The 12,818-nt window shown below is 33.6% G+C and overlaps 1 long non-coding RNA gene and 1 pseudogene across 1 annotated transcript; both read left to right on the top strand.

Annotated features, from left to right (window-relative positions):
* The first annotated feature begins 2,499 nt into the window (after positions 1-2,499).
* Positions 2,500-3,264, top strand: LOC125680006 (uncharacterized; annotated as a pseudogene).
* A 265-nt stretch (positions 3,265-3,529) lies between these two features.
* LOC130052255 (uncharacterized) lies at positions 3,530-4,437 on the top strand. Its single transcript, XR_008800611.1, has 2 exons — positions 3,530-3,909; positions 4,137-4,437. It is a non-coding gene; the product is annotated as an uncharacterized LOC130052255 (long non-coding RNA).
* Positions 4,438-12,818: the final 8,381 nt, after the last annotated feature.

The following is a 12,818-nucleotide window of genomic DNA, read 5'->3' as shown; positions in this document are numbered from 1 at the left end:
ATAATTGAGTATCGCTACATGAATATGGTAAGTTGACGATAGAGAAGCTGAAACCATCCCGTTTGTCACACAGGCAATTAAATTCCTTCGCTTGGGGTCGAATTTACTATATAAAGAGTAAAGGTATAGAACTCTAAATATAGGGTACCCAAGTTAGCCGATGTAAAAGCAATAAATCAATCCATATAAAATTCTACTCTGTATTTTAATTTATTCATACATAGTCAATCTACATTGCTAACAAAGTTCATCCCGAAATTCCGTATACTTCCCAAGATATGCAAAAATGATCTTGGAAAAATGCCTATTATTTTTTGGTCGACCTTTAGCTGGGCTCTGGCACTATACGACTAAACAGAATGTTTGATAATTGTAACAAGGTATTACATTGAATGTGCAGCATAAGATATCATTTCTAAAATGAATTTCTTACCCCAATTCATAAAATGAAGTCCGTAATAGCTCCAAGTGACTGAAATTTTAAAACCGTCTGTACTTTCAATATCCCAGCCATTACAGTAGTTATGACTAATTACCCAAAAAGGATGAAAGGACCCATAGCGATTTACAGACTCAAATACTATTATTTATCAATATTGATTCTTTATAGTACATAAATTATGCTAATAACAAGTCTTTATAAATATACAAATGTCTTATTATGTCTATTCTTATCTAAACCAATTTATCACAGGTGTTTGACGATTGATAATAATGATGTTAATGTGGGTAGTTAGTGGCACCGATGAAAATGACTGTGATAAATGAAAGTACAGACGGTTTTAAAATTTTCAGTGACTTGGAGCTATTACGGACTAATTTATGTACTATAAAGAATCAATATTGATAAATAATAGGATTTGAGTCTCTAAATCGCTATGGGTCCTTTCATCCCTTTTGGGTAATTAATCATAACTACTGTAATGGCTGGGATATTGAAAGTACAGACGGTTTTAAAATTTCAGTCACTTGGAGCTATTGCGGACTTCATTTTATGAATTGGGGTAAGAAATTCATTTTAGAACTGATATCTTATGCTGCATATTCAATGTAATTGCTTGTTGCAATGCTCAAACATTCTGTTTAGTCGTATAGTGCCAGGGCCAAACTAAAAGTCGACCAAAAAATAATAGGCATTTTTCCGAATTCATTTTTGCATATCTTGGGAAATATACGGAATTTCGGGATGAACTTTGTTAGCAATGTAGATTGATTATGTATGAATATATTAGAATACAAAGAAGAATTTTATATCAATTGGTTTATTGTTTTTACATCGGCTAACTTGGGTACCCTATATATAGAGTTCTATACCTTTACTCTTTATATAGTAAATTCGACCCCAGGTGATGCAATTGCCTGTGGGTTGTCATAAAGTTGAGGTGTTAGTTTGCCGTTAATATCTACTTTCAATAAAATATAATATCTACTTTCAATAAAATATCTAAGTATGAAGCAAAAGTGGACGACTCTGTGGTGTCCTTTATTTCGAGTTCACAGGGATATATCGAATCGACATATGAATGAAAGTCATTATTGTTAATAGATAAAACGTCGTCGATATATCTAACTGTCGAATTGAAGGCCATAACAAAAAAAATTCTTCTCACGTAGAAGTTTTTGAATAAATTCTGCTTCATACGAATACAAAAACAGGTCAGCTGACAAAGGAGCACAATTCGTGCCCATGGGAATTCCAACGGAATATTGGAAGACCTGATCACCAAAGACCACAAAGATATTACCAATGAGGAACTCTAGCATATTTTTTTTATTTCAAGTTCAGAATACTTATGCAAGGAATCAGAGTGGTGTTAAACAAAATAATTTTTGGATGACTGATCAATATATATATATATATATATATATATATATATATATATATATATAAATTTAGAAATTCAATTTAATTTCAAAATTAAAGATTATCTCCCTCATGCATAGCTCTTATCCTTGGACGAATTTGGCTCCACTTGTTTGGCACGCTGTTTTTGACTATATTTAGATCTAAAACTTCATAGTTATTTCGAATTTCAAACATTTCGGTTGAGCATCACTGAAGAGACATTATTTGTCGAAATGCGCATCTGGTGCATCAAAATTGGTACCGTATAAGTTATATATATATATATATATATATATATATATATATATACATATACATATATATATATATATATATATATACATATACATATATATGACATCTTAAGTTATACAATATAGTAAAATCGTGTATAACATACTGATCTGTCATATAACCCTCAGCTCAATGACCATTTGATGAAGGTCAATTTCACACCTTCATTAATATAATTTCATGTCGCATATATACTTTGTAATGAAGTTCATGCTATTTTGTATGGCTGTGGTCTGTTATTTCAGTGCATCACTTATTCAATTAAAGGGTTTGCATTATGTTGAGAAAATTCAACCTGCTGTGTTTTCGGTTCAGTACTACAATCATAAATCATGGCATCCATGCTAATAATGTTCAATATGGTATCAGATGGTCTCTATACACCTTTGGTTGATTTAATGATACATGTATGACTACAGGTACTAGATTATGACTATTGACTAATCAAATGTTTTAAGTGCATCCTGAAACACACTTTCTCTTTCACATTTTTAGATGGAAAGTGGGACGTGCAGAGCATAAAACTGTTGAAGAGGGTGTTTCATGAGATAGAGAGCTCGTCCAAAATGGTCAAAAATAAATGGCAAAGGGTTGCTAGCGAAGTGAATAAAGAAGGATACCACTTTTCAGCGGAACAGTGCAGACTTAAAATAAAGGGACTAAAATCAAAATACGATCGGCAAAAGAAAAAAATTTCTGGCGAGTTACCATCTTCTGACGAAGATGAGGATGATTTTGATGTTTTTGAAAAAATCCCGGATATGGAACCTAAATTAAGCAGTGCTAGAATCAGGAAATTAAAAAAAAAAAGTCACCTGCTAATGATTCGTCCTCTGATGAAATAGAGTCTGTACCAGGTAAATTTACATGTATTTTATGCCCTTTTACACTTTTACAAATAAAAACTCATGTGAAATACTAAATAGCCGAAATTGGCTCCTGTATCACATCAAGTACTAAAAATTATAAATGTAATTATCTTTTCCATTCAGTGAAAAAGAAAGTCCATCCTAAAAGGTCGATCTGCAGAGATTTTCCAAGTCATGTTAAAAGACCTCATGGAAAAGAGAGAAGAAACGGCAGAACAATGACATCAGGAAAAACTTGCCCCTGCCAACTCTTGAACTGTCTCATAGAAGTTTGAAAGCGTTGGCAAAGAAATAATTTTACAGAGATTTACTTCAGTTAATGTATTATAGACAGTAGAAAACTTTATACTTTTTTGCCGCAAGGTTTCAATCATTATCAAAAATCAATAACGAAAACCGAAAAACAACAACATATTTTTGTGATTCATGGACTCATTTAGTTGCCATGGTCATACATGCCAACTTTCCCGATTTAGGCGGGATCTTCCCGATTTTACCCTCCGGTCCCGCTTTAAGCAAAATTACCCTAAAATCCCGATTTGAAATTTTTTCCGACCAAAATTTCCGATTTCACGATTGAAAACGAGTTTGAAAGCGGGATAATCGTGAAATCTCGTGACCAGAATTGGAAATCCCGCGTCATTTCTGAACTGGCCAATCAGAAATCGGGACAATAGTCAGCCATTGCTGTTTACCTGTGTCGCATGGTGTCGGGTTGGTCTGCCTGTGTCGGGGTGTTTATTGGACAGTACGAAGCATGTTTTGATAGTAATTAATCGGGAAGACGGATTTCAAATTGACCTATCCTTTACACAAACGTGAATGACAACGATGCTAGTGTCACCACCAAACAATCGGACATTCCGCCTCTCGCTGACAGCATCCAAAATTTGCAATAAGGTACGTCAAGTATATATTTTTTCCAACTATAATAATATAGGCTATCCAAATCTATCCGTCTATAGCGATGTATTATATAGTCTATATAGTGTAGTATTCATTAAATATACTTTGTGATGCGTAATTCGCACAAGTCTGTACTGAATTTTTTATTTAGCAAGTAGCCTTAATTTACAAGTAAAACGGAATATTTTGATGTGGGTTTTTTTTCCTGGTAATTATTTCAGATGTCATGGGTGCAAAGGTTTTGTTCGCAAACTTCATAGCAGGGCAGATCACTCCTTTTTTGGTTGCAATGCAGATTATTCCACCAGTCTCTGCAAGCCCATGTTTACAGACAAGCAAGATCGCCTTTGCAGTCGTACCTAAATGCATGTGCTTTAATTTAAATTTTGATATATAGACCGGCCAATGTTTATTGTATGGTGTAAAAGGATGCAACCTTAAATATTATTTGATATTATGTATGTGACTTGTTGGAGAAGATTTTTTGCTGAATAGATGATTTTAATAAAATATTAATGTATATCTTTCAAAGTTTTTTTTATATAGTTAATGGTCAAACACATTTGATGTTGTGTTAATATATGATACATTAACAATGATTTGATTGATATTTTATTTGAAAGGACAAATATTTATTTTCATGCTAAAATGTCGTGAATTTTGAGCTTTGAAAAAAGGTCGTCGCGCGCAAAATCCCCCATGGGGATTTTTAAAAGTTGGCATGTATGCATGGTATAACTGTAATGGTCCGAATGACAATATTATTTTCCATCTCGTAAAAAACGCTATTAAATCATCGCACGTGTGTAGTTATGAGGCTATGACATATCATACATTATTTCACCTGTTTTAACCCAAATTATTTGAATTTAAATCGATGTTTACAAATAACCGCGTCAGACTGCTGACCAGTTCAATAGTCTGGTCCCCGCCCTCGCCACACATTGATCATTCGTTATTGGGAATGATCAATGAGTGGCGGGGGCGGGGGACCAGACTACCAGTTCAAGTGACAGTCACATGACCAGTTCAAACTTTCAGATCATCGGTGGTCTTATCTGTTTAAAGCTGTGTATTTTGTTACAACAGTACCGTGCCACAAGTTTGATAGAAATAAAAATATCAAATACCTCTTATTAATTCGTTGTTTTACGCTCTTTCAGCCTTAAAACGAGACAGTTGCGTATGAGTTAATACATCATGTTTGGATTTCCCTGACGCGCGTGGGTCTATTTATAGACGTCTATTCAGGGATGATTTATATATGTACCAAACATATTTACTTTTTAAATAATATTCTCACTGATTTCTTTTACATGCAGATGTTTTCAAGCATGTAATTAAGGGAAAGTTAATAACTTTATAAAGTAATCAATCTGCTTTAAAGTAATTATGTACAAAAATAATACATGAACATCGGGTCATACAGCTTTAAATTTTCTTCATCAAGTTTTAAGGAAAATTTCAAAAATAATTACAGGTAGTCCACTGTAACTTATGCGCATCTTGTACTTCAATGTTTATGTACATGCATATATTTACAATAAATGACCCTCAATTTCATAAATGTATGTTATACATGTATATGAATACAAATAATCCTAAAATTTATTTAAATGATGGCTGATAAACATAAATGGTGAAAAAACACATTTTTGGGGATTTGTGGGCTATTTTCGTTGTCATGGTAACCGTTACACCACATCATAGTGTATGATTAAAATTTTCAAGATTTTTCCTTTCGGAATATGTACAGGTTATTTATGAAAATGTTATTAGAAAATGCTTTAATTTGAATTTGAAATCTTTATCAGTTTTGAAGGAAAACTCGTAAATTATGGTAGTTAAAGGGTTCCCTCTTATTTTGTTTTTCAAATGAAGTTTCGGAACAATGTTTTTACTCCATTTTTATTAAGGTTTTCCGTTCCAGGAGTGATAGATCACGAGATGTATGTATACAGAATAGCCTGAAGTGAGCGAAGGAGACAAACTTCAATTTTTTGGTTGTGAATTACAACTTGCAAATGTGATTGGCTGAAACTTCAAATGTCTATAACTTTCTCTTTAAAGGAAAAGAGGATGACATTTAGAATAGATAAGGATAATGCATTTCTTCATTCTGATAATAATAAAAAAGAATACAAGAACATGCATGCAGGTGTGATGAATTTTGTTTGGCATATTCTTAAATTGCTATATTCCTCTCTTTTTTTCCAGGGAAATTATCTAACGTATAGATATATATCGCGAGTCACAATAAGAGAATATCATTGAGAAGTCAATAATGTGCATGCACATGCACTGAAATCTGATTGGCTAATAATGATACGGCGATATTTGTGTTTTGTTTTGAAGAATAGGTGACAATAGGTAAAACACAAAAATTGCCTTATCAAATAAATCTACAGGTCAAAAACACGGGGCCCCGCGGACTGACAGTTCACGCTTTAGCTTGGGCCTAGAAAAAAGTCGGTGTCTTTGAAATTGCGGTTTCTGCGTATTCTATAGTAGTTGCGTGGACCTTTCAAATTCAAAGATACATATATATGTACCCACGTGTCTAAACTTCCTGAAGTCTCTATCTTGTTTTTATTAAATATCATTTTATCTAAATTTTACTGTGTTTCAGAAACCTAAATATCTGCTCTCTACCATACTTAAATGTCATTCTCTCTGATTATACATATCAATAAATTTATTTGTTTAATTCCCTCTTTCTTACAGAACAATATTGGGCAATTTAACTAAAAAATCAAAGTACTGAAAGTACTGATGGGAGTTGATTTTATATAGATTTGCACCAGATGCTTCTGGGATTGAGGATTATTCTAAAATAACAATGAAAAAATAAACTTATGTTGTGTCTCTATTACAATCAATGCACAATTATTTATGGCTACATACATATAGGTAAGTTAACACATTGTCTGGATTCTATTTTACTATTCCAACATATTATTTAGTAATACTCTTAAAATTGCTAATTTTTGTCAAAATATGTCACTACACTTATAATCTAGCACAAGAACATGTTTGGAAAAACTCCACACCTAACTGAATAATTCTTTTAATTTATGCGAATTTTTAATTTTTTTTTCTACAACTCCTCTTAAAGATTGACACGACTTACTCAACTAAAGAATTCCCCACTCCTTAAAGTGCAAGAACTTGTACTTAAAACATCAGATATTTACGTATCCTTTATCTTTAAAATTGTGTATGATCTTACTTAAAATTTGAAATTCAATTCCTAGAGTTCTATGCAAATCATCTAGGAAAATCTCGATGTACATAGCTTCGTAAGCATCAACAAATGACAGTAAAATAGCTAAAATTTATTCAATTTCCAAAAATAGCCATGTGGTCTTAATTTTGCACATGTGAAAAGGTGAAGATAACGGACAGTGATCAAATTCATAAATCCTAAAGGAATACGAAATTAATAGTTCGACAAACACGGAGTTATGTATATATCAGAGGTTTGACCTGGCGCCTAGGAGGAGTATTGTATTGTTTATTGACCAAGAACCATACAGTTCATAGGTATAAAGTATATACAACAACTTATACAATGAAATGATAACAAAACATAATATATCATACTGATGTACATGGACAGGATAGAATAGATACTGAGGATAATCTTATAAAAATTGAGATCTAATAGATGAACATTTATATAGGTATTTACCAAGTTTACATAATTCTGTAATATTTCCAGTTGATAATAGTTGGATAAGCTTGAAAGTGGAGGGGTGTTTATAATAATGTAAAACTTATACGGTACCAATTTATGATAATGTAAAACTTATACGGTACCAATATTTCTTTAAATACTGTTTTCTACAATCATTATAAAAAGGACATACTAATATAAAATGATATTCATCTTCAATACTATCTGAACATAATTTACATTTTCTTTCGTTTCTTGGAATATTGCTTAATCTACCTTGTTCAATTTCTAATCTATGTGAGGATAAGCGGTATTTACTAATATTTTGAACATACATACTTGGAACAGATTTTGTAAGATACAATTATAATTTAAAACCTTCATTGACATATTTATATAAGTTACATTTTGGTGACGTCTCAAAAACACTACAAATTTCGTGTATAAACACATCTAGTAATCTTTGTTTTACTTCAGATAAAAAAAAATTTCATTTATATCATAAGTACAATTCCATACATATCCAAATCCTAAAGAATATAATAAACTTATATGTCAACCAACAAGTATAAGAATTTGAGTCACAAACATCTAACATTTCCTGATAAATACTCTTTAAAATACAATTATTTGTCTTCTTTAGTTTTAACCAATATTTCAATATTCTATACTTTCTTAGCATGTAGAGGTGTCCGTCTTAATTCATTGTAGACCATCATAGACATAGTAGACTTCTTGACACATAAAACTTTTTTACAAAAATTCAAATGAACATTTTCCAAATCATTTGCTGGATGTGAGCCCCAAACTTCACAACCATAATTTGCTAAACTTCCTATATACGTATCAAACAATGACAACTGTGTACTTACATTTAAATGCAATTTTTTTCCTTTTGGTTAATAGGCTACTTAAACTTTTTCTACCTTGCACTGCTATAACATTTTGTGTTTTGTGAAATGTTCCATCAAAATTTAATGTTATGCCCAAATAATTAAAATTTTCAACAATACTAACCAAGTAAGCACCTTCAGTCGACCGGTCACACCCGCCGTGAGCCCCATGTCTTGTTCCGAGAAGTTCATGTCTCTGGGTGCACAGGTCATCTGTCTTAGTTACATGCTCTTCTCTTATGACTTTGTGCGAGGAACTTCCAATGCACACCACGTTGGTATCCTTGGCATTGCGGCGACATCCATGCCTAGCGTCGGTAAGGATGCTAATGGCGCCATCTTCTTCTTCCGACAATGTTATCTCTTCTCGGAGTGCGTTGTCACAGGAAATATTTGTTTCGGCGCCCACAGCTTCAGCATATTGTGAAAACAAGTTCCTCTCATCCTGCAGCTGCTGTGGATAGAATCTCATGCCATTCTGGAGTCGTTCGATCTGATTAGGCAGGATGCCGGTGCTGATAGTAGCATGCATCCAGCGTGCGTTTACGAGAAATGTTCCATTAGGTAAGTATGGAGAACTGGTCCATGAAATATTATGTCCATATGCACACTGTAAACTATAAAGTGCCACAGTTCCAACCATGAGAGCCCTATCATGGCGACATGCTAGTCTCTCTCTGCACTGTTCGCCATGCCGATACACAGAGTCCAATAGTTTTACCACGGAACTTCCAGTAGCTATGAAATAAGTCGGATCGTTGTCGTCATCGGAACTATGAGGAGCTGATGTCGCACGTGTAGACTCGCATCCTTCACTACGAATAAGCGCATCCAGAGCTCTGCTTATGACATCCGAATTATTCACGCGTTCTTTTCTTTCTCTGTAAATGTCCTTCACAATCTTGATCTTCTCATGGATGCTGGTATTCACTGTATCATCACCAGGTAGTTCCAGTTTGAATGAACTAGCTCGCTTACGGGCACTCCCTGGTGTTCTCGGTGTCTTTGGAGTAGATGATAAATCCATGATTGAAATAAAATTCTCTATAAAATATACTAAATGTAACGCCTTTCCTCTACGAAATCTTTAGAACAAATGGTCAATACAGCAGAGGTATACGGCAAAATCGGGGGTTTGTATATTGTTTTTATAGCAATCAAGAATTGGGATCTACGATTGTGCACTTGTTTTTATATCAATCAAGTGCAGGGGTGTGTGTATGGGTGTCGGGGGTATCTGTACGTGCAAGTCCAATGTGACACACTTTGTGAGACTCTATATGGGTACTTTACAAATTTATAAATCGTATCTCATGTAGCAATATATAGTTGTTTTGACTGAATAAACTGAATTGAATTGTTTGTGGAGGGAAAGAGAGAGAGAGAGAGAGAGATGTCTATGCAAGGTTTTTTTTTACATACGAAAGTATATTCATTTGTTTCCTATGTAAATAGTATATATTAAAAGGGTATAAGTAGTAGTAGACTTTCGAGTAGGGACGTTAGCCATTATCATTTATATAGCATTTGAATAATAGTCGGTCAATGCTATATAAAAGACAATGTATCCAGCTCTAGCCACGTGGAGGCCTCCCTTATGTAGAGCCACTTTTTTGTGGGTTTTTTGTTGTTGTTTTTTGTGGGTTTTTTGTATTTTCTAATTTTTTTTAATGAAATAAAGTAAACTATCTACAGCTAGTCTGTTCTTTACTGCCACAAATGTCCCACGTAAGGCTGTCTTTCAAGGTTTGGATACCATGCTCGGACTTTACGAATAACACAGTCAGGCATGATGTCTCTCTTGTATCCGTGCGTCTGTCAAACATACAGATTCCTACGAGAATCCCTTCGTACTGCTGCGGATTTTCTGGCGATATAACGATCATCGTCCCACACCCCACGATGACTCAACATAGTCCAGAATTTCTTATAAAGTTTTTTCTGTTAGAGTTATTTTTTCTGGACGGCACACCGGGATTTTCTGGCCACCAAAGTTGTCTGTGCGACTCGTCCATAACGCACGGCCTACACCAACAGTCGGGACATTCAGCTCTTCCGGCATTTCCCTCAATAGCTGGTCCATGCGAAGAGGGTACTTCCTCAGATATAACTTCTTCCTCGGCATCCCAATCCCAACCATTGTATGCAAAAAGGGCCCTTACAGCGGATAATTTCTCTTCTGATAGAATTGCAGTTACTTTTGTTGCCATGTTTCGTCGTAAAATGACGCTGATAAAATTTCAACTGAATATAAACGGAATTTTAATGACGTATTTACTCATAATTAAAATTTTGATAATAATATATTAACACGACATTTCCAATGAGAGTCGGTACAGTCTCTTGAGCATAAAATCCATGTCCATGTAATTATGTTCTAACCATCCATAATTATTTATCGCACCTCTTCCTAAACACAACCCATCATAATTTATTATAATTGATGTAATTATATGTAAGATTTTCTACTCAATACATTATATTTTGTGACTATAGATGTAATACAAAGCCATAATTTTCTTATCAAAACTTTCTCTATCGAGCTGGCATACTACGCGGTAAACATCAAAACATTTCACGGACGCCTCGATCGAGAGACGAGGTGGACAATGTATACACACGGATTAGTAACTAAATGTCCATCAATTTCTAGCATCCAATCTGAAGCTAAATTTCTCCTGATTGACAGGGGTTTACAGACCAGGTAAAATTGAAGGCGGTGCTTATTTCCTCGGTCTTTAAACGCATGTGATTGTGTACAGGACTTTATGTCCCACCCCTCCTTGTATTTTTTAATGGTATTTCGGGTGTAATTTTGATAAATTATAAAACTTCAGTTAGTTCAGTATTTTTTTTTAATGGAATACTCAAATCTCGCATAGAAATCGTGGTTTGTTGGGTTTTTTTTTTTTTTTTTTTTTTTTTTGTTAATTGTCATATTAACGATCATTAGAAATGAATAGAATGTGTAATTCAGCCGGTGACATTTTTTTTTAAAAATCTGCGCTTTGCTGAGAAATCCTATCAAAAGAGAAATTACCAACTGAAAAGAACAGTCGTTCTAAATCTATTGATGATTATTGGATTAAATGCATCGCTATTTGGTGCGCATTAATTTCTTCAAGCTGTTCAATTTGCAACGTTATAACCTCAACACCTACAACGAACGGAAGGTGTGATGTTGATATCTTTCTGTCGTGGCCCACTATTTTTAAAACAAAACCAAAAACAACAACAACAAAAACGTGAAGAGGTTCACGAATACCATTAGCTGCAAGAAAAAGTAAGAGAATACCGATGATAGTAAGAAGACGCATATTTATTGTGTACAAATAGCATTAATTTTTCACCTGAAATGGTGCGCGCTTTAAGAGAATTGATGATCTCTTCAAATGAATTAATGATATCAACAATTGAATTGATGCGTGTTACAATTCAATTGAAGAGAGCAATAATTGAATGGATGCGTGCATTAAATCAATTGAAGAGAGCAATAATTGAATGGATGCGCGCATTAATTCATTTGATGAGAGCAATAATTGATTTAATGCGCGCATTAATTCAATTATTTCTCTCTTCAATTGAACTAATGATATCTTTAATTCATTTGAAGAGAGCAATAATTCTTTTAGAGAGAGCAACTATATAATTAAAGATATCTTCAATTCAACATATCCACAATTGAATTAATGATATCTTTAATTGAATTGTTGCTCTCTTTAAAAGAATTGATGCGTACATTAATTTCTTATACAAAAGCATTGTAAATGATTTAAAGATATCTGCAATTGAATTAAAGAGATCATCAAATTATTTATACCGAGCTCTAAATTAACTATTGCGAGCATTATTTCTATTAAATTGATGCTCTCATCAAATGAATTGAAGAGAGCAATAATTGAATTAATGCGCGCATTATATCTCGGTCCCGTGACTAAAACCCGGTCTTCGGTCCCGGTCCCAGATTTTTTTATTCGATAAAAACAGAATATATCAGAATATTTTAGCCCCCATTTCTCATAAATTTAGATATGACATCTCATGCCTGCATTCTGATAGTTGATTGATCATATTATTGTCTTTCGTAAACTATGATGTGATAACTCCGGGACCGGTGGGACTGAAAAATAAAAACAATGCTAAAAGCCGGTCCCGGTCTCGACAATTTTCCCCAAGTAGCTACTTTAATCTACTTTTTCATTAAAAAAGATAAGGGTGTGATATTCCATAACATTACTTTGTATGCACATGTGTGTTTCTGATTTATTGTATGTTTGTGTTTTATTCCAATTTTCCTTTTTATGTCAAAATCGAACTTAACTACGTGATTTTTT

This window comes from Ostrea edulis, chromosome 2 (assembly GCF_947568905.1).
Source record: "Ostrea edulis chromosome 2, xbOstEdul1.1, whole genome shotgun sequence".
Lineage (NCBI taxonomy): Eukaryota > Metazoa > Mollusca > Bivalvia > Ostreida > Ostreidae > Ostrea > Ostrea edulis.
The sequence above is the reverse complement of the archived record's forward strand: the minus strand, read 5'-3'. Positions and strand labels throughout refer to the sequence as shown.